General features: G+C 44.9%; 2 non-coding genes across 2 annotated transcripts; both read left to right on the top strand.

The window, feature by feature from the left end:
• The first annotated feature begins 7,451 nt into the window (after positions 1-7,451).
• On the top strand, positions 7,452-7,533 carry TRNAS-AGA (transfer RNA serine (anticodon AGA)). The gene has a single exon. It is a non-coding gene; the product is annotated as a tRNA-Ser (tRNA).
• Positions 7,534-18,513: 10,980 nt separating this feature from the next.
• Positions 18,514-18,595, top strand: TRNAS-AGA (transfer RNA serine (anticodon AGA)). Its single transcript has one exon. It is a non-coding gene; the product is annotated as a tRNA-Ser (tRNA).
• The last annotated feature ends 3,984 nt before the right edge of the window (positions 18,596-22,579 follow it).

The following is a 22,579-nucleotide window of genomic DNA, read 5'->3' on the forward strand; positions in this document are numbered from 1 at the left end:
AATGACTCTGGGCGTATGATTTCCTCAGATAAGGATATATTAGACATCTTCAATAAATAGTATCAGAAACTGTTTGCATCAGAGCATACAGAAAGGTGAGTTGACGTCACATGTTGTTTTGTGCAAATGAATAGAAATTCGAACCCTCATATGGATTTAAGTTCCCTAGATACTCCCCTGCATATTGAAGACATACGTAAAGTCATTAAAGATTTAAATAAGGGTAAAGTTCCTGGTTCTGATGGACAGACAATGTATTGGTTTGCACATTTTGCTTCTAGTTCAGCCCCAAAATCAGTTAAGCTGTTCAATTACTTCTATAGTATAGGAACACTTATGTGAAACACCTGTGTATAGGCGCGTTATAAATGCTATATCATATCATATCATATCATATCATAACATTCTTAAGGTCTTTTACTGAAGCCCTTTTGATACTTTTTCCAAAGCCTGGCAAAGATAATGAACTCACTAAGAATTAAAGACCAATTTAATTGATTAAATCTGATTGTAAATCTTCACCAAAATATTAGCAAAACACAATAGACTTTTTTATGTCTAAATTAATTCAATCAGATGAAGTAGGTTTTGTTATAGGGCAGGTCCAACCTTGAAATTCACAACCTGTTTCGTGCTCTTCGTAGTCGGAGACATATTTATGAGCCATGCAGCGGCTGGTAGGAGCAGCAGAAGGCGCAGGAGTGCTCCGCTCCCATGCCCAGCCTCGGAGAGATAAAGGAATCCAGTGGCTGCCTGCCTGCACAGCACAGCACACGGTGCGCCGGCCGCACATCTGTTAAAAGGAAGGCTCAATTCTTTTTTAATTACTGTTACTTTGTTTGCAACAGAATAGAATCGGTAAACCGCTGCAAACGAAGTAACGGTAATGAAATACGAATGCCACTGCTCACCGCATTTTTACAGGTATACCATTTCATGCTTACCCGAAGATGGAGGGAGTTAGCAGCGCTTGCCAACCAGCTATGCTACTTACACCACGATTCGGTTAAAGAAAATGGCTACCTTGCAGAAACATCATCTATTACAGACCCAATGAAATCACAGTGACCTCACTAGTAGACTGCAGACTAAACCAACACCAACAAATCAGGCCATGGACCTTTTCAGAACGAAATGTAACTATTACACTGCTTTTTATTTTTAATAAAAAATGCATATAAATATGTGACATAACTTAAAAGGTTTTGTAAATGTTTTTAAAATCATCAATCAAGCCAAATTACTTTTAAATAACATGAACAAATAACAGCCGGCATTTTCGAAGGAAAATAGCTGACAAATTCACCACATAGTAGAAAATCAGCTAAAGAGTGCGAAAAGCGGTGTGGTTGGAGGGAAAATGGGTGGGAATGGCGGGCAAATTCTATAGATTTCACTTAGCAATGGTCGTTAAATGGGTGGGACATACAGCCAAACTACATATATCCATCTTCATATGTTAACCTGCATTGAATGCATTACAAACCTGCATTTAAAGTCCCTATTCAAGTTCTCATGTTAACGCTCTTATTTTAATGACAATAGTTTAGGCTTTATAAGTAGCGCTTTCAGTGCCACCCAATAGCCAAAACAAATGAAGCATTTGTCCGTTAAGTTCTTCATTGAGTAACTCCACCCACTCTAGGCTCTGCCTCCATGACCCGCCAACCTGGGCCCTGTTAGAGGATTTGTCCCTTACGAGAGACGGAAGGACGACAGGACACATCTGCTTCTTTCACCATTTATTTAATTAATTGCTCTCACTTCCCTTGGTGGGCTTCTCCTCTTCCTCCTCCCGCCTCACACTTAACTTAACCCTTTGCAGTTCTCCTTCTCCCTCGTAACAACTCCCCCTCACATATCTCCTTATATTCAAATTACACTTCTTCGATGAGTCTGCATGCTCTCTTGATGAGTCATTGGGTGCGGCCCTAAGCTGGGTATCCTTCCCTACTCCCTCTGAGGTTGGAGGATGTCACTCTGCCTCTTCGATCATTCCTCAGGGTATGTTTGTCCCTTGCCCAATGTTATCCTCTGGCTTGAAATGTCTATAAAGAATGATACACTCCTTGTGATGGCCTTCTGTGCGATGGCGACCGTCATCATTGTCCCTTTTATTTCTGTCAAACCGTGTGTCCCTTCTCTTCTGCATGCATTGTTTCACTAGCACTTCTTCTCCTTCTTCGAAGTTTTTCTCCTTTGCTCCCTGGGTCTGGTCTGTCCTTTCTTTGGCTGCTTCCTTTGCCGCAGCATCCCGTTCTCTGATCTCGTCTTCTAGTGTTGCTCGGTCTTCCAGGCTCATCCGAGTCTTGATGGCCCCCTTGGGTAGACGTGTCTTGATGTGGTAGGTCCTCGGGTGGCACTCTGGTCACAGAATGTGGTGTGTTTCGGTAGTGGCGGAGCATGCAGCGGTGGGCCTATTGGATTGGTATCTCCTCGATGGCTGCCCTTTATATCGTTCCTTTGATTGATTGCATGAACCGCTGTGCTATCCCGTTGGCCTGCGGCCATCACGGTGTTATCCGCTGGCGGTTAAATCCTAGGTGTCTTGCGAATCTCTGGAATTCGTGGCTGTTACACAGCGATCCATTGTCTGTCTTTACTGTGGTGGGGATGCCCCATTCGCTGAATACTTCGTCCAGGATACCGACCAGTTGGGTGAAGGCTGTGGACTGGGATTGTTTAATGATGGGGAACCTGGAGAATTCGTCTATGATCACCAGCAGGTGGCCCCCCTCTTCGAGTGGCCCATAGAAGTCCATTGCGACCGCTTTCCACACCTCTTTGGGGATGCTTGTCGTCTGTAGGGGGAGTGGCGGATGACTCATGGCGGTGCATTGACATGGAAGGCAGCTCCTTACCATCTCTTCTACCATGTATTTAGATATTTTCTGTTAACTCGTTCGCGTTGGGGCGACAGCCTTTTGTAGTCCTTCCATTTGTTTGCAATTGTGAGCATCCTAGCCCACCTAGTCGACGGATCTGCCTGTGTTGCTATGTCTTCAATGGTGAGTGTGGGTGGTAGAGCCTGCTCCGTGAAGTAACACAGGTAATCTGCATCTCTCCCTCGTGGCGACTCCCTATGATTTGTCGGGGGCCTCGAGATGTAGTCGGCCGGCTTGTTGTCTCCTGCCGGTCGGTGACCGATGCAGTAGTCATACACTTGGAGGCGGATACCCCACCTCTCTATTCGGGGGCTAATTCTGTCCTTGGCTTCCCGAATAATGATGGAAGGGCCTGGTGGTCCGTCACGGGCATGAACATTTTTCCTACTGCAAAGTGCTGGAAATACTGGCATGCCCACCCCGCTGCTAAGCTTTTATTCACCGCCTGCGAGTATGCGCACTCTGTGGGGATAACTGCTTAATTAGGCTATGACGCATCTCGCTGGAGCGTCTGGCTTCTCCCGTTGCACTAGGATGGCCCATAGGCCTACCCGGCTGGCGTCTATGACGAGCTTGGTGTGCCAGCTTGGGTTAAAGTATGCTAGGTGTTTTGCGCTAGCCAGCTCCCTTTTGATTGCATCAACTTCCCTCTAGCAATCTCCTGACCACCTAAAAGGTTTGTCCTTTCTCAGAAGTCGCTGCAGCAGCTCGGCTGTAATGGTGTACCTTTCCAGATAGTGGGCGCAGTATCCTGCCATTCCCAGGAAAGATCTAAATTCCCCAATGTTGATAGGTTCATTGAGCTTGTTGATCGCCCGTACCTTGTCGGGGTCGGGCTTCATCCCTTCCCCGGAGAACATATGTCCATAGAACCTAAGTTTGTCTCTGCTGATGTTGCGTTTCTCATAGTTCAACATGAGTCCTGCTGTCCTCAGTATTTCACGAACTTCCAGGAGAGCTTTGCATGCTCCTCTTGCATGGTAATGTAAACCAGGATGCTGTCTGAGTAGTTGAATGCTCTCCAGACTGGGAGGAGTAGGTGCCTGATAGTTCCTTCAAAGATCTCCGCGGCGGAGGAGATACCAAAATGTAGCCTTTTGTACCAAATGAGGCCGTCATGCGATGCGAATGTCGTTATCCCTCTGCAATCGAGGTGCAGCTCGAGCTGGTGGTACCCCTGATTGATTTCAAGTTTTGAGAATTTTGTGGCACAGTTCAGACTGACAATCATGTCTTCAATTCTGGGCCCTGGGTGCCACTCCTTCTCTATGGCGGTGTTGGCTACACTCATGTCAACATAGAGGCGTAGTTTTTTTGCCCTCCTTTGGCACCACTACCAGTGGTGAGATCCACGGGGTGGCCCCTGTCGCTCCTTCAATGATGTCATTGTCCAGGACCTGCTGCAGTTCCTGCGACACGGCCGCTTGTAAATGGAAGCCCACTCTGCGCGGGTGTTGTGGGACGGGCTTGATCTGGCTGTTGATGTGGAGGATGATCACTGTTCCTTTCAGTTTGCCCAGCCTTTGAAACAGTTTGTGAAACATTCCTTTGATCTGTTCCTTGGTGAGCGGGCACCCCGCTAGGTGGCAGATTGACCCACGGCTTGGCTGGCTGCCTGTGCACATCACCATGTCTCGTTCGTTGAAGTGGATGTCGATCAGGCCAAGCGCTTCTGCGGTACGGTAGCTGAGGAGACATTTACCTTGGACAGGGCAGCGCAGCACAAGGATGATGGCGTTGATCCTTTTCCCTTTGAATAAGAATGATTTCTCAAATTGTCTGATTGACTGTGGTGGTATGCTGGCTCCCCATTGAAAGATTCTTGCTTTGGACTGCAACAACTTTTACGAGTTCCCTGTAAGTCTAAAATCTTCTTCCCCCATGATGTTGACGGTCACTCCGGTATCGATGAGGAATGTGTGCATGACTGTGTCCATCGTTAGCCTCACCTTCGGAGCATCACTGCCTTTATGTGTTCCCTGGATGAAGTTCACAAACTCGTTTGGGACTTCTGGGTCTAGGAGGAGAACTCGTCCCAGTTGGTATATTGATCCTCGGGGTGGCCATGTGTTTCTTCATAGTATTCCAGTTGAAATAATGTCTCATTCACGGAGGCTTCACTGTATTCTCCGCTGTGTACCATTGACCTTATCATCCGCCTCGATGGTTGCAGGTAGGACTTGCACTGTCTGCACTGTGGGAACAGTTGAGCTGGTCTGTATGGCATCCTCCAGCTCAGTCGTGTCGCCTGTGGCTGGCACGTCGGCGAGAACGGTCTCCCTTACCGGCACACTATCTGGAAGTGATCTTCTCTGTCACATCTGGAACACCTCTGAGTCATCGCCGGGCATGGCCCTGTGTATTGGAACAGTTAGCCAAAACGATAAAACTACCGCTAGAGCCGTGTTCCTGTTCTCGGTTGGGTTTATGCCTCTCTCTGCTGCGTTTTCGGCAGAGTCTGGTGGCCTGTGGTGTTTCTCTCCCCTTCTCTGCCTCCGGTGAATGCCACAACCGTCACTTCTCAGTCCATTTTCTTTTTTGGCGTCTCAATGGCAGAGGCCTGTATTTCCTCTCTCTCATGCATCCTCGCCATATCTACAACCTCGTTAATCGATAGGGGTTTTTTCAGGAGTTGTTTCCGGAGTACGGATGACAGACAACCTTCTATGACATGGAGTCGGATCACGTCTTCATCCGAGAAAGCAGAAAATTGGCAGTGGACGAGTTTCTGTCGGAGTCGCGTTACAAACTCCTCCACCGTTTTGTGGGAGGCCCGACAGCAATGGTTGAACACATATCGCTCATAGTACCTGTTCAAATGTATAATGAGCTTCCTGTCCAATGCGGTGACAAGTGTCTTGTACGTGTTTCGTTCTCCTGGCGGCATGGCCTTGATGATGCCGTTTATCTCTGCCCAGCCAGTTTCGTGAAAATGTCTTTGAGTACTGGAGACTTTTCTTCCCCCACTGCCTTGATGAAACCGGCAAAGTCATCGACCCATATTGTCTATCTGGGCCCTCTTTCTGCTTGTGATAAGAGGCTGAATGGTGCTGGTTTCCATAGGAATGCTAAGCTGCTTGCGGTGCGCATGGGTGCGTCTTGTCCATCTGCTTGGTCCACCATGTTCTTTGCGTCTCAAGCCCGTAGGATGGGCACCTTCTGGCTGTGTTCCATTTGGGACTTAGTTGTGCCCAGGGAGCCTGGACAGAGTGGAGTAGGACCCCAGCGCAGGACCAGGCGTGGTTGTCATAGCTGGGGTGGGTGTTTACTCACAACATGCCTTGTGAGCCATACAACAGTGTATGACTAGTTTTCATTTGTTTCCTTTCCCCTTACAGGTGCCTAGTGTTGATGGGGTCTTGTCCCTCAGTTATCGGTGCTAGGACTGGCAGCCCTGCCAGTTCGTCTTTTTAAAAAAATATTAATGGCTGCTCTGGGGGCAGCGTGCTGCTACAGGTGCCAGTGTCCCTGTTGTATTGTTTTTTTTTCTTTTCTCCCCGGCCTTGCTTGTTTCTGGGGGCGGGGCTTGTCGCTGTTGCTTGGGCCTGAGGGGGCGGGGCTTGTCATTGTGTTGCTAATGCTGCCAGCTTCCCAAAGTTATGCTGCGTGATCTCCTGCATGCGTGTGAACTCGCTCACCATGAGGGTACTGCGGACGGCGCTGCTTCTCTTCTCGGTTCTCTTTCCTCCGTCGTGGGTGCCGCAGGGAGGGCTGGAGGCTGCAAGGCCAGCCCTGCGGACCAAAGGACACCGGGTGGCGGTGTGGTACGTGAAGCTCACACAGAAAGGACAGTGTAGTGCTGGTTCAAGGAGAACGAGGTTTGTGACTTGCGAGAACGAGGTTAGTGACTCGCTTTATCCTGGCCGCCAATTGTTAGAAGGATTTGTCCCTTAGGAGCGACGGAAGGATGACATGACACGTCTGCTTCTTTCACCATTTATTTCATTAATTGCTCTCACTTCCCTTGGCGGGCTCCTCCTCTTCCTCCTCCGGCCTCAGACTTAATTTAACCCTTTGAGGTCCTCCAACTCCCTCGTAACAGGACCCTATGTTCTTTTTTGACCACAGGGCCCTTTGCCTTAAATCTGCCACCAACTCAGCCTCTGTATCACAACCTCACTAACAGGTCAAAACTGTCAGCAAGATAAAGAACGATATGTGTGTAACATTAGAGCACGAGCAGGCAGCCATCCAACTCTACTTCTGTCTCCGTCTTGTGTGTGCTAATCCACCTTCATTGTGGGTGGCCATATCAACAGCAGTAGTCGTGTACATATACAGCAGGAGCAGATTTCCCATTCCCTGTCAAGGGCAAGTCTCTTGACCAGATTCCGGGAAAAGAAGGAGTGACCTTGGTATGGGTAACAGTGATCGCCCTGAGAATGTGCTCCTGTAACATTGTCTGACAATGCTAGAATGTCTCCATCGTTGATGAAAACCATGAGTGAATCATAGTTATGTTGATAATATCATGACTGTGTGAAGTGCCTAACTCAATGCCCAACTGTTCAAAATGGTCTGACCTTGCACACACTGTCATATGCACATTCAGGTGATCACAGTCAAGTAGTCGTGGCCGAGCGGTTAAGGCGATAGACTAGAAATCTATTGGGGTTTCCCCGCGCAGGTTCGAATCCTGCCGACTACGGGTCTGTTTTTTTTCTATATTGCACTTCAACCCTATGAGATATGTACAAATCCAAATATAAAAAAATCATTGTAATGCAACAATCGAAGGATCGTCTTACACTTGAATGTTTTGCTTTGGGCCTTCAATGGCTACTTTTGTTTTCTGACTGTCACAAGTTTTCATGAATCAAAACCAGCCCATCCGGACGAGTGAGTGACAGGCCAACATGCTCATATAAGGCATCAGGGCGCCTGCTTCTGTTACTGAAATAAGAGGGCCCATGATGAGAGGGAGCCACAAAGACACAGAGAAGAGACAGCTCCAGAGAAAAGACAGCCAATGCCGCGCGACCAGCACAAGAGGATGCTGAGATGTACAGGTTCTTATGCAGACACTGGAGTAAGCAGCCTCACTAAGAGGGACATGGCGAAGGCAGCGGCTCCAAAAATAACTTTCCTGAATGAACTTCTTCAATGTTTTTTAGACAGCTGTGTTCCTCTGTACTCACATTACGAAAGTGCAGAGCTTTCGGTCAATATCGTTTTTGTTTTTTCAAAAAGAATTCCGTGATATACTTCCAGCTTACTTGTACAGCAACTCTTCCTTTGGCGCTGTATCTGAAATGGACGGAGGTGAGTTGAAACACTACGTACAAAGAGTTGCGCATGTGGCGCTGTGGCTTAGATGGTTAAAGCGCCTGTCTAGTAAACAGGAGATCCTGAGTTCGAATCTCAGCAGTGCCTGCTTCTTTTAAAGCACTTTTTCGAACACGTTGAAGAAAGGGCTTTTTCCAACTAAGCATGAAGGTGCTGGACAGGGACTCATTGCTCCTTTTAGTTAAATGCTTTAATTAAGAGTTGTATTTGATCATAAAAAAGGTTCTGGGGGAGCAGTTTCTAGGAGGAAACTTTAGAAACCTCTGCCCCATATAAAATCACCTAATTTTTAATTGACTCAATTTTTAGTAGCTGAACTATCAATAACTGTAACTAAGATCCTCAGGCCGACACACACGTTTGGAAGCCAGTAACATTTTTTGTATGGTGAGCATTTTTAACAAAGAAAATGTGTTCACTATCCAGAAGCCATGGTGTGAGTCTTACAATACCACACTAAAGGCTAGTAAGAGGCTAACTGAATCACTTCTTTGTCAGATAAGGTACAATGAGAGTAAATGATTTCCCGAGGATCACACACTTTGGTTAAATGGTGATGCCAGGATTTAACTCCAGTCTTCACTTTATGCACTTTACCATATACCTTCTCAACTCAAGTTGATGGAGGTCACTTTTTAAAGGGATCCTACAACACCTCCTCTGGGTTTTACAACTGAAGTATGGTGATTGAAAGACACAGAAGAACAAGCACATGCATGCTATGATCACCTGATTGTAGCCATTATTTTACACAGCAAGGCACCTGTTTAGCTGTGTCCCATTTGTTATCCTCCATCATTCAGACTTTGTTAGGTACATCCTACTAACAATAGTCACTCCCGAATAACCTACTCACTGCTTTACCTGCAGCCATCTAGCTGAAATCACTTTTATTTCAAATCCTCTGATAAAATATAAATGGCCAACATGTATTGAACAGAGAGAGGCTCACAGTATTGTGGGATCGCTATTGAATTGCGCGCGCTATTTACCGCTCAAGAGTCCTAGATAAAAAGGTTGGCAGCAAGTTATATCCTGCCCTGAAGCTTCCCACAAAACTTGTTTCCAGTAAACAGAAAATATATCGTGGTTCAGGTGGATATCTTGCGCTCAAACCATACACTTTTGCTTTAGTAACAAAAATTATTATTTTACAAGTCCAACCTCCTTATCCATATATTCTTTCCAAGTCAATCAAAGAGTCAATTGACATAATGTATCTAAAAAATGAGTGGTTTTAATTCTTCATGCAAACACACAGCCGACACGTGTTTCGACCTCAGCTCATATATGCTTCCTATATCTTTTAGATTTTAGTTCTCAATGCCCGGCGGTTTCTTTTGAGCATTTATTTCAATCCTCCCGTAATCTTATAATTGTTATGAGCTCCAAAGTTCAAGAAATACCATTTAGTGGGCTGAATCCCAGGCTCCAATCTTGAAAAACACTCCAAAGGGCCCTTTGTATTACGGGAACTTACAATACTCACCTAATTTCTGACCCAATACAACCATTCCTACAGGATTGAAATAAATGCTCAAAAGAAATCGCCGGGCATTGAGAACTAAAATCTAAAAGATATAGGAAGCATATATGGGCCTTGAGAACGACCTGAGGTCGAAACACGTGTCGGCTGTGTGTTTACATGAAGAATTAAAACCACTCATTTTTGAGATACATTATGTCAATTGACTCTTTGATTGACTTGGAAAGAATCTATGGATAAGGATGTTGGACTTGTAAAATAATAATTTCTGTTACTAAAGCAAAAGTGTATGGTTGGAGCGCAAGAGATCCACCTGAACCACAATATAATTTCATGTATTGAACAGAGCCTGTGTCACTCAGTTTCTCTGTTTCTTTCTATTTGCTGGAAAGGCAAATCAAAATAAATAAGTACATAAGTGAATAAAAACAGGAATAGAGCTTCACCAGCCTTAGCTCAGAACTTTGTCTTTGAACTCTGGCTGGGAACAGCTCACCCTGCTCCCACAAAGCACATGTGCCAGCAGGCCACTGTTCACTTTGCCTGCCACAAGAAAGGATCCTGAGAGAAAAAGGTGCTTGCGTGCTCTTAAACATTGTACATGTCATGAGAATTGGTATAGCAGAATAAAGTCTGATAGCACACAGACCATTTTCATTTAATTAATTACAATTACACATAGGCCCATCCCAATGTATACAGCTTTTTAATCGAGTGTCAGGTGAAGAGTTATAAAATGTACAAGGAATTCTTACGTTTTATTTCAGCACTTGGTTTAGTAGACTCCTGGCGTCTGCTGATCTTGAGTATATGCTACATTCTACACTACATGAAACCCATTCTTGTATTGATTTTCTATGCATGTCCACGTCTCAGTCTAGTATGATAGTTGAATCTTCGATTGATAGTGCTGTTATATCGAACCATGCTCCAGTAATTACCATTTTTGATACTGACAACACAGAAAACGGCTCTACTAGATGGAGATTTAAAAACATTTGAGTAAATTACAGAAAATTTGAGGATTCTTTCGATACCTTTCATCAGCAATTATTTGAAATTATTAAGGACTCTGAGACTCTGACTCTTCTCCTGTCAACAACTGGGATGCATATGAAGCAGCATTGAGAGAACATATTTTTCTCCTATTTAGCCAAAAAGAAAAAAAGAAAGAGTTATATACTGTATTTAGTAAACTAAATAAGCTTGAATAAAATACAGTGAAAAGCCTGATGATAGTATTTTTTTAAATATTTTATCCTTACGTATTAATATTACAAATTAATTATCCAAACAAGCTTGCAGTGTTATACTTAAACACAAATCCCAAACATATCGAACGTCTAATAAAGCTAGAAGGGGTCTTGCTTCGTATCTAAAAATTTAAAAGGAATGGTCTAGGATATCTGGTATTAAGAATGACTCTGGGCGTATGATTTCCTCAGATAAGGATATATTAGACATCTTCAATAAATAGTATCAGAAACTGTTTGCATCAGAGCATACAGAAAGGTGAGTTGACGTCACATGTTGTTTTGTGCAAATGAATAGAAATTCGAACCCTCATATGGATTTAAGTTCCCTAGATACTCCCCTGCATATTGAAGACATACGTAAAGTCATTAAAGATTTAAATAAGGGTAAAGTTCCTGGTTCTGATGGACAGACAATGTATTGGTTTGCACATTTTGCTTCTAGTTCAGCCCCAAAATCAGTTAAGCTGTTCAATTACTTCTATAGTATAGGAACACTTATGTGAAACACCTGTGTATAGGCGCGTTATAAATGCTATATCATATCATATCATATCATAACATTCTTAAGGTCTTTTACTGAAGCCCTTTTGATACTTTTTCCAAAGCCTGGCAAAGATAATGAACTCACTAAGAATTAAAGACCAATTTAATTGATTAAATCTAATTGTAAATCTTCACCAAAATATTAGCAAAACACAATAGACTTTTTTATGTCTAAATTAATTCAATCAGATGAAGTAGGTTTTGTTATAGGGCAGGTCCAACCTTGAAATTCACAACCTGTTTCGTGCTCTTCGTAGTCGGAGACATATTTATGAGCCATGCAGCGGCTGGTAGGAGCAGCAGAAGGCGCAGGAGTGCTCCGCTCCCATGCCCAGCCTCGGAGAGATAAAGGAATCCAGTGGCTGCCTGCCTGCACAGCACAGCACACGGTACGCAGGCCGCACATCTGTTAAAAGGAAGGCTCAATTCTTTTTTAATTACTGTTACTTTGTTTGCAACAGAATAGAATCGGTAAACCGCTGCAAACGAAGTAACGGTAATGAAATACGAATGCCACTGCTCACAGCATTTTTACAGGTATACCATTTCATGCTTACCCGAAGATGGAGGGAGTTAGCAGCGCTTGCCAACCAGCTATGCTACTTACACCACGATTCGGTTAAAGAAAATGGCTACCTTGCAGAAAAATCATCTATTACAGACCCAATGAAATCACAGTGACTTCACTAGTAGACTGCAGACTAAACCAACACCAACAAATCAGGCCATGGACCTTTTCAGAACGAAATGTAACTATTACACTGCTTTTTATTTTTAATAAAAAATGCATATAAATATGTGACATAACTTAAAAGGTTTTGTAAATGTTTTTAAAATCATCAATCAAGCCAAATTACTTTTAAATAACATGAACAAATAACAGCCGGCATTTTCGAAGGAAAATAGCTGACAAATTCACCACATAGTAGAAAATCAGCTAAAGAGTGCGAAAAGCGGTGTGGTTGGAGGGAAAATGGGTGGGAATGGCGGGCAAATTCTATAGATTTCACTTAGCAATGGTCGTTAAATGGGTGGGACATACAGCCAAACTACATATATCCATCTTCATATGTTAACCTGCATTGAATGCATTACAAACCTGCATTTAAAGTCCCTATTCAAGTTCTCATGTTAACGCTCTTATTTTAATGACAATAGTTTAGGCTTTATAAGTAGCGCTTTCAGTGCCACCCAATAGCCAAAACAAATGAAGCATTTGTCCGTTAAGTTCTTCATTGAGTAACTCCACCCACTCTAGGCTCTGCCTCCATGACCCGCCAACCTGGGCCCTGTTAGAGGATTTGTCCCTTACGAGAGACGGAAGGACGACAGGACACATCTGCTTCTTTCACCATTTATTTAATTAATTGCTCTCACTTCCCTTGGTGGGCTTCTCCTCTTCCTCCTCCCGCCTCACACTTAACTTAACCCTTTGCAGTTCTCCTTCTCCCTCGTAACAACTCCCCCTCACATATCTCCTTATATTCAAATTACACTTCTTCGATGAGTCTGCATGCTCTCTTGATGAGTCATTGGGTGCGGCCCTAAGCTGGGTATCCTTCCCTACTCCCTCTGAGGTTGGAGGATGTCACTCTGCCTCTTCGATCATTCCTCAGGGTATGTTTGTCCCTTGCCCAATGTTATCCTCTGGCTTGAAATGTCTATAAAGAATGATACACTCCTTGTGATGGCCTTCTGTGCGATGGCGACCGTCATCATTGTCCCTTTTATTTCTGTCAAACCGTGTGTCCCTTCTCTTCTGCATGCATTGTTTCACTAGCACTTCTTCTCCTTCTTCGAAGTTTTTCTCCTTTGCTCCCTGGGTCTGGTCTGTCCTTTCTTTGGCTGCTTCCTTTGCCGCAGCATCCCGTTCTCTGATCTCGTCTTCTAGTGTTGCTCGGTCTTCCAGGCTCATCCGAGTCTTGATGGCCCCCTTGGGTAGACGTGTCTTGATGTGGTAGGTCCTCGGGTGGCACTCTGGTCACAGAATGTGGTGTGTTTCGGTAGTGGCGGAGCATGCAGCGGTGGGCCTATTGGATTGGTATCTCCTCGATGGCTGCCCTTTATATCGTTCCTTTGATTGATTGCATGAACCGCTGTGCTATCCCGTTGGCCTGCGGCCATCACGGTGTTATCCGCTGGCGGTTAAATCCTAGGTGTCTTGCGAATCTCTGGAATTCGTGGCTGTTACACAGCGATCCATTGTCTGTCTTTACTGTGGTGGGGATGCCCCATTCGCTGAATACTTCGTCCAGGATACCGACCAGTTGGGTGAAGGCTGTGGACTGGGATTGCTTAATGATGGGGAACCTGGAGAATTCGTCTATGATCACCAGCAGGTGGCCCCCCTCTTCGAGTGGCCCATAGAAGTCCATTGCGACCGCTTTCCACACCTCTTTGGGGATGCTTGTCGTCTGTAGGGGGAGTGGCGGATGACTCATGGCGGTGCATTGACATGGAAGGCAGCTCCTTACCATCTCTTCTACCATGTATTTAGATCTTTTCTGTTAACTCGTTCGCGTTGGGGCGACAGCCTTTTGTAGTCCTTCCATTTGTTTGCAATTGTGAGCATCCTAGCCCACCTAGTCGACGGATCTGCCTGTGTTGCTATGTCTTCAATGGTGAGTGTGGGTGGTAGAGCCTGCTCCGTGAAGTAACACAGGTAATCTGCATCTCTCCCTCGTGGCGACTCCCTATGATTTGTCGGGGGCCTTGAGATGTAGTCGGCCGGCTTGTTGTCTCCTGCCGGTCGGTGACCGATGCAGTAGTCATACACTTGGAGGCGGATACCCCACCTCTCTATTCGGGGGCTAATTCTGTCCTTGGCTTCCCGAATAATGATGGAAGGGCCTGGTGGTCCGTCACGGGCATGAACATTTTTCCTACTGCAAAGTGCTGGAAATACTGGCATGCCCACCCCGCTGCTAAGCTTTTATTCACCGCCTGCGAGTATGCGCACTCTGTGGGGATAACTGCTTAATTAGGCTACGACGCATCTCGCTGGAGCGTCTGGCTTCTCCCGTTGCACTAGGATGGCCCATAGGCCTACCCGGCTGGCGTCTATGACGAGCTTGGTGTGCCAGCTTGGGTTAAAGTATGCTAGGTGTTTTGCGCTAGCCAGCTCCCTTTTGATTGCATCAACTTCCCTCTAGCAATCTCCTGACCACCTAAAAGGTTTGTCCTTTCTCAGAAGTCGCTGCAGCAGCTCGGCTGTAATGGTGTACCTTTCCAGATAGTGGGCGCAGTATCCTGCCATTCCCAGGAAAGATCTAAATTCCCCAATGTTGATAGGTTCATTGAGCTTGTTGATCGCCCGTACCTTGTCGGGCTTCATCCCTTCCCCGGAGAACATATGTCCATAGAACCTAAGTTTGTCTCTGCTGATGTTGCGTTTCTCATAGTTCAACATGAGTCCTGCTGTCCTCAGTATTTCACGAACTTCCAGGAGAGCTTTGCATGCTCCTCTTGCATGGTAATGTAAACCAGGATGTTGTCTGAGTAGTTGAATGCTCTCCAGACTGGGAGGAGTAGGTGCCTGATAGTTCCTTCAAAGATCTCCGCGGCGGAGGAGATACCAAAATGTAGCCTTTTGTACCAAACGAGGCCGTCATGCGATGCGAATGTCGTTATCCCTCTGCAATCGAGGTGCAGCTCGAGCTGGTGGTACCCCTGATTGATTTCAAGTTTTGAGAATTTTGTGGCACAGTTCAGACTGACAATCATGTCTTCAATTCTGGGCCCTGGGTGCCACTCCTTCTCTATGGCGGTGTTGGCTACACTCATGTCAACATAGAGGCGTAGTTTTTTTGCCCTCCTTTGGCACCACTACCAGTGGTGAGATCCACGGGGTGGCCCCTGTCGCTCCTTCAATGATGTCATTGTCCAGGACCTGCTGCAGTTCCTGCGACACGGCCGCTTGTAAATGGAAGCCCACTCTGCGCGGGTGTTGTGGGACGGGCTTGATCTGGCTGTTGATGTGGAGGATGATCACTGTTCCTTTCAGTTTGCCCAGCCTTTGAAACAGTTTGTGAAACATTCCTTTGATCTGTTCCTTGGTGAGCGGGCACCCCGCTAGGTGGCAGATTGACCCACGGCTTGGCTGGCTGCCTGTGCACATCACCATGTCTCGTTCGTTGAAGTGGATGTCGATCAGGCCAAGCGCTTCTGCGGTACGGTAGCTGAGGAGACATTTACCTTGGACAGGGCAGCGCAGCACAAGGATGATGGCGTTGATCCTTTTCCCTTTGAATAAGAATGATTTCTCAAATTGTCTGATTGACTGTGGTGGTATGCTGGCTCCCCATTGAAAGATTCTTGCTTTGGACTGCAACAACTTTTACGAGTTCCCTGTAAGTCTAAAATCTTCTTCCCCCATGATGTTGACGGTCACTCCGGTATCGATGAGGAATGTGTGCATTACTGTGTCCATCGTTAGCCTCACCTTCGGAGCATCACTGCCTTTATGTGTTCCCTGGATGAAGTTCACAAACTCGTTTGGGACTTCTGGGTCTAGGAGGAGAACTCGTCCCAGTTGGTATATTGATCCTCGGGGTGGCCATGTGTTTCTTCATAGTATTCTAGTTGAAATAATGTCTCATTCACGGAGGCTTCACTGTATTCTCCGCTGTGTACCATTGACCTTATCATCCGCCTCGATGGTTGCAGGTAGGACTTGCACTGTCTGCACTGTGGGAACAGTTGAGCTGGTCTGTATGGCATCCTCCAGCTCAGTCGTGTCGCCTGTGGCTGGCACGTCGGCGAGAACGGTCTCCCTTACCGGCACACTATCTGGAAGTGATCTTCTCTGTCACATCTGGAACACCTCTGAGTCATCGCCGGGCATGGCCCTGTGTATTGGAACAGTTAGCCAAAACGATAACACTACCGCTAGAGCCGTGTTCCTGTTCTCGGTTGGGTTTATGCCTCTCTCTGCTGCGTTTTCGGCAGAGTCTGGTGGCCTGTGGTGTTTCTCTCCCCTTCTCTGCCTCCGGTGAATGCCACAACCGTCACTTCTCAGTCCATTTTCTTTTTTGGCGTCTCAATGGCAGAGGCCTGTATTTCCTCTCTCTCATGCATCCTCGCCATATCTACCACCTCGTTAATCGATAGGGGTTTTTTCAGGAGTTGTTTCCGGAGTACGGATGACAGACAACCTTCTATGACATGGAGTCGGATCACGTCTTCATCCGAGAAAGCAGAAAATTGGCAGTGGACGAGTTTCTGTCGGAGTCGCGTTACAAACTCCTCCACCGTTTTGTGGGAGGCCCGACAGCAATGGTTGAACACATATCGCTCATAGTACCTGTTCAAATGTATAATGAGCTTCCTGTCCAATGCGGTGACAAGTGTCTTGTACGTGTTTCTGTCTCCTGGCGGCATGGCCTTGATGATGCCGTTTATCTCTGCCCAGCCAGTTTCGTGAAAATGTCTTTGAGTACTGGAGACTTTTCTTCCCCCACTGCCTTGATGAAACCGGCAAAGTCATCGACCCATATTGTCTATCTGGGCCCTCTTTCTGCTTGTGATAAGAGGCTGAATGGTGCTGGTTTCCATAGGAATGCTAAGCTGCTTGCGGTGCGCATGGGTGCGTCTTGTCCATCTGCTTGGTCCACCATGTTCTTTGCGTCTCAAGCCCGTAGGATGGGCACCTTCTGGCTGTGTTCCATTTGGGACTTAGTTGTGCCCAGGGAGCCTGGACAGAGTGGAGTAGGACCCCAGCGCAGGACCAGGCGTGGTTGTCATAGCTGGGGTGGGTGTTTACTCACAACATGCCTTGTGAGCCATACAACAGTGTATGACTAGTTTTCATTTGTTTCCTTTCCCCTTACAGGTGCCTAGTGTTGATGGGGTCTTGTCCCTCAGTTATCGGTGCTAGGACTGGCAGCCCTGCCAGTTCGTCTTTTTAAAAAAATATTAATGGCTGCTCTGGGGGCAGCGTGCTGCTACAGGTGCCAGTGTCCCTGTTGTATTGTTTTTTTTTCTTTTCTCCCCGGCCTTGCTTGTTTCTGGGGGCGGGGCTTGTCGCTGTTGCTTGGGCCTGAGGGGGCGGGGCTTGTCATTGTGTTGCTAATGCTGCCAGCTTCCCAAAGTTATGCTGCGTGATCTCCTGCATGCGTGTGAACTCGCTCACCATGAGGGTACTGCGGACGGCGCTGCTTCTCTTCTCGGTTCTCTTTCCTCCGTCGTGGGTGCCGCAGGGAGGGCTGGAGGCTGCAAGGCCAGCCCTGCGGACCAAAGGACACCGGGTGGCGGTGTGGTACGTGAAGCTCACACAGAAAGGACAGTGTAGTGCTGGTTCAAGGAGAACGAGGTTTGTGACTTGCGAGAACGAGGTTAGTGACTCGCTTTATCCTGGCCGCCAATTGTTAGAAGGATTTGTCCCTTAGGAGCGACGGAAGGATGACATGACACGTCTGCTTCTTTCACCATTTATTTCATTAATTGCTCTCACTTCCCTTGGCGGGCTCCTCCTCTTCCTCCTCCGGCCTCAGACTTAATTTAACCCTTTGAGGTCCTCCAACTCCCTCGTAACAGGACCCTATGTTCTTTTTTGACCACAGGGCCCTTTGCCTTAAATCTGCCACCAACTCAGCCTCTGTATCACAACCTCACTAACAGGTCAAAACTGTCAGCAAGATAAAGAACGATATGTGTGTAACATTAGAGCACGAGCAGGCAGCCATCCAACTCTACTTCTGTCTCCGTCTTGTGTGTGCTAATCCACCTTCATTGTGGGTGGCCATATCAACAGCATTAGTCGTGTACATATACAGCAGGAGCAGATTTCCCATTCCCTGTCAAGGGCAAGTCTCTTGACCAGATTCCGGGAAAAGAAGGAGTGACCTTGGTATGGGTAACAGTGATAGCCCTGAGAATGTGCTCCTGTAACATTGTCTGACAATGCTAGAATGTCTCCATCGTTGATGAAAACCATGAGTGAATCATAGTTATGTTGATAATATCATGACTGTGTGAAGTGCCTAACTCAATGCCCAACTGTTCAAAATGGTCTGACCTTGCCACACTGTCATATGGACATTCAGGAGATCACGGACAGGTAGTCGTGGCCGAGCGGTTAAGGCGATAGACTAGAAATCTATTGGGGTTTCCCCGCGCAGGTTCGAATCCTGCCGACTACGGGTCTGTTTTTTTTCTATATTGCACTTCAACCCTATGAGATATGTACAAATCCAAATATAAAAAAATCATTGTAATGCAACAATCGAAGGATCGTCTTACACTTGAATGTTTTGCTTTGGGCCTTCAATGGCTACTTTTGTTTTCTGACTGTCACAAGTTTTCATGAATCAAAACCAGCCCATCCGGACGAGTGAGTGACAGGCCAACATGCTCATATAAGGCATCAGGGCGCCTGCTTCTGTTACTGAAATAAGAGGGCCCATGATGAGAGGGAGCCACAAAGACACAGAGAAGAGACAGCTCCAGAGAAAAGACAGCCAATGCCGCGCGACCAGCACAAGAGGATGCTGAGATGTACAGGTTCTTATGCAGACACTGGAGTAAGCAGCCTCACTAAGAGGGACATGGCGAAGGCAGCGGCTCCAAAAATAACTTTCCTGAATGAACTTCTTCAATGTTTTTTAGACAGCTGTGTTCCTCTGTACTCACATTACGAAAGTGCAGAGCTTTCGGTCAATATCGTTTTTGTTTTTTCAAAAAGAATTCCGTGATATACTTCCAGCTTACTTGTACAGCAACTCTTCCTTTGGCGCTGTATCTGAAATGGACGGAGGTGAGTTGAAACACTACGTACAAAGAGTTGCGCATGTGGCGCTGTGGCTTAGATGGTTAAAGCGCCTGTCTAGTAAACAGGAGATCCTGAGTTCGAATCTCAGCAGTGCCTGCTTCTTTTAAAGCACTTTTTCGAACACGTTGAAGAAAGGGCTTTTTCCAACTAAGCATGAAGGTGCTGGACAGGGACTCATTGCTCCTTTTAGTTAAATGCTTTAATTAAGAGTTGTATTTGATCATAAAAAAGGTTCTGGGGGAGCAGTTTCTAGGAGGAAACTTTAGAAACCTCTGCCCCATATAAAATCACCTAATTTTTAATTGACTCAATTTTTAGTAGCTGAACTATCAATAACTGTAACTAAGATCCTCAGGCCGACACACACGTTTGGAAGCCAGTAACATTTTTTGTATGGTGAGCATTTTTAACAAAGAAAATGTGTTCACTATCCAGAAGCCATGGTGTGAGTCTTACAATACCACACTAAAGGCTAGTAAGAGGCTAACTGAATCACTTCTTTGTCAGATAAGGTACAATGAGAGTAAATGATTTCCCGAGGATCACACACTTTGGTTAAATGGTGATGCCAGGATTTAACTCCAGTCTTCACTTTATGCACTTTACCATATACCTTCTCAACTCAAGTTGATGGAGGTCACTTTTTAAAGGGATCCTACAACACCTCCTCTGGGTTTTACAACTGAAGTATGGTGATTGAAAGACACAGAAGAACAAGCACATGCATGCTATGATCACCTGATTGTAGCCATTATTTTACACAGCAAGGCACCTGTTTAGCTGTGTCCCATTTGTTATCCTCCATCATTCAGACTTTGTTAGGTACATCCTACTAACAATAGTCACTCCCGAATAACCTACTCACTGCTTTACCTGCAGCCATCTAGCTGAAATCACTTTTATTTCAAATCCTCTGATAAAATATAAATGGCCAACATGTATTGAACAGAGAGAGGCTCACAGTATTGTGGGATCGCTATTGAATTGCGCGCGCTATTTACCGCTCAAGAGTCCTAGATAAAAAGGTTGGCAGCAAGTTATATCCTGCCCTGAAGCTTCCCACAAAACTTGTTTCCAGTAAACAGAAAATATATCGTGGTTCAGGTGGATATCTTGCGCTCAAACCATACACTTTTGCTTTAGTAACAAAAATTATTATTTTACAAGTCCAACCTCCTTATCCATATATTCTTTCCAAGTCAATCAAAGAGTCAATTGACATAATGTATCTAAAAAATGAGTGGTTTTAATTCTTCATGCAAACACACAGCCGACACGTGTTTCGACCTCAGCTCATATATGCTTCCTATATCTTTTAGATTTTAGTTCTCAATGCCCGGCGGTTTCTTTTGAGCATTTATTTCAATCCTCCCGTAATCTTATAATTGTTATGAGCTCCAAAGTTCAAGAAATACCATTTAGTGGGCTGAATCCCAGGCTCCAATCTTGAAAAACACTCCAAAGGGCCCTTTGTATTACGGGAACTTACAATACTCACCTAATTTCTGACCCAATACAACCATTCCTACAGGATTGAAATAAATGCTCAAAAGAAATCGCCGGGCATTGAGAACTAAAATCTAAAAGATATAGGAAGCATATATGGGCCTTGAGAACGACCTGAGGTCGAAACACGGGTCGGCTGTGTGTTTACATGAAGAATTAAAACCACTCATTTTTGAGATACATTATGTCAATTGACTCTTTGATTGACTTGGAAAGAATCTATGGATAAGGATGTTGGACTTGTAAAATAATAATTTCTGTTACTAAAGCAAAAGTGTATGGTTGGAGCGCAAGAGATCCACCTGAACCACAATATAATTTCATGTATTGAACAGAGCCTGTGTCACTCAGTTTCTCTGTTTCTTTCTATTTGCTGGAAAGGCAAATCAAAATAAATAAGTACATAAGTGAATAAAAACAGGAATAGAGCTTCACCAGCCTTAGCTCAGAACTTTGTCTTTGAACTCTGGCTGGGAACAGCTCACCCTGCTCCCACAAAGCACATGTGCCAGCAGGCCACTGTTCACTTTGCCTGCCACAAGAAAGGATCCTGAGAGAAAAAGGTGCTTGCGTGCTCTTAAACATTGTACATGTCATGAGAATTGGTATAGCAGAATAAAGTCTGATAGCACACAGACCATTTTCATTTAATTAATTACAATTACACATAGGCCCATCCCAATGTATACAGCTTTTTAATCGAGTGTCAGGTGAAGAGTTATAAAATGTACAAGGAATTCTTACGTTTTATTTCAGCACTTGGTTTAGTAGACTCCTGGCGTCTGCTGATCTTGAGTATATGCTACATTCTACACTACATGAAACCCATTCTTGTATTGATTTTCTATGCATGTCCACGTCTCAGTCTAGTATGATAGTTGAATCTTCGATTGATAGTGCTGTTATATCGAACCATGCTCCAGTAATTACCATTTTTGATACTGACAACACAGAAAACGGCTCTACTAGATGGAGATTTAAAAACATTTGAGTAAATTACAGATAATTTGAGGATTCTTTCGATACCTTTCATCAGCAATTATTTGAAATTATTAAGGACTCTGAGACTCTGACTCTTCTCCTGTCAACAACTGGGATGCATATGAAGCAGCATTGAGAGAACATATTTTTCTCCTATTTAGCCAAAAAGAAAAAAAGAAAGAGTTATATACTGTATTTAGTAAACTAAATAAGCTTGAATAAAATACAGTGAAAAGCCTGATGATAGTATTTTTTTAAATATTTTATCCTTACGTATTAATATTACAAATTAATTATCCAAACAAGCTTGCAGTGTTATACTTAAACACAAATCCCAAACATATCGAACGTCTAATAAAGCTAGAAGGGGTCTTGCTTCGTATCTAAAAATTTAAAAGGAATGGTCTAGGATATCTGGTATTAAGAATGACTCTGGGCGTATGATTTCCTCAGATAAGGATATATTAGACATCTTCAATAAATAGTATCAGAAACTGTTTGCATCAGAGCATACAGAAAGGTGAGTTGACGTCACATGTTGTTTTGTGCAAATGAATAGAAATTCGAACCCTCATATGGATTTAAGTTCCCTAGATACTCCCCTGCATATTGAAGACATACGTAAAGTCATTAAAGATTTAAATAAGGGTAAAGTTCCTGGTTCTGATGGACAGACAATGTATTGGTTTGCACATTTTGCTTCTAGTTCAGCCCCAAAATCAGTTAAGCTGTTCAATTACTTCTATAGTATAGGAACACTTATGTGAAACACCTGTGTATAGGCGCGTTATAAATGCTATATCATATCATATCATATCATAACATTCTTAAGGTCTTTTACTGAAGCCCTTTTGATACTTTTTCCAAA

This window comes from Ambystoma mexicanum, chromosome 1p, assembly GCF_040938575.1.
Source record: "Ambystoma mexicanum isolate Mex_15411 chromosome 1p, UKY_AmexF1_1, whole genome shotgun sequence".
In the NCBI taxonomy this organism is placed as follows: Eukaryota; Metazoa; Chordata; class Amphibia; order Caudata; family Ambystomatidae; genus Ambystoma; species Ambystoma mexicanum.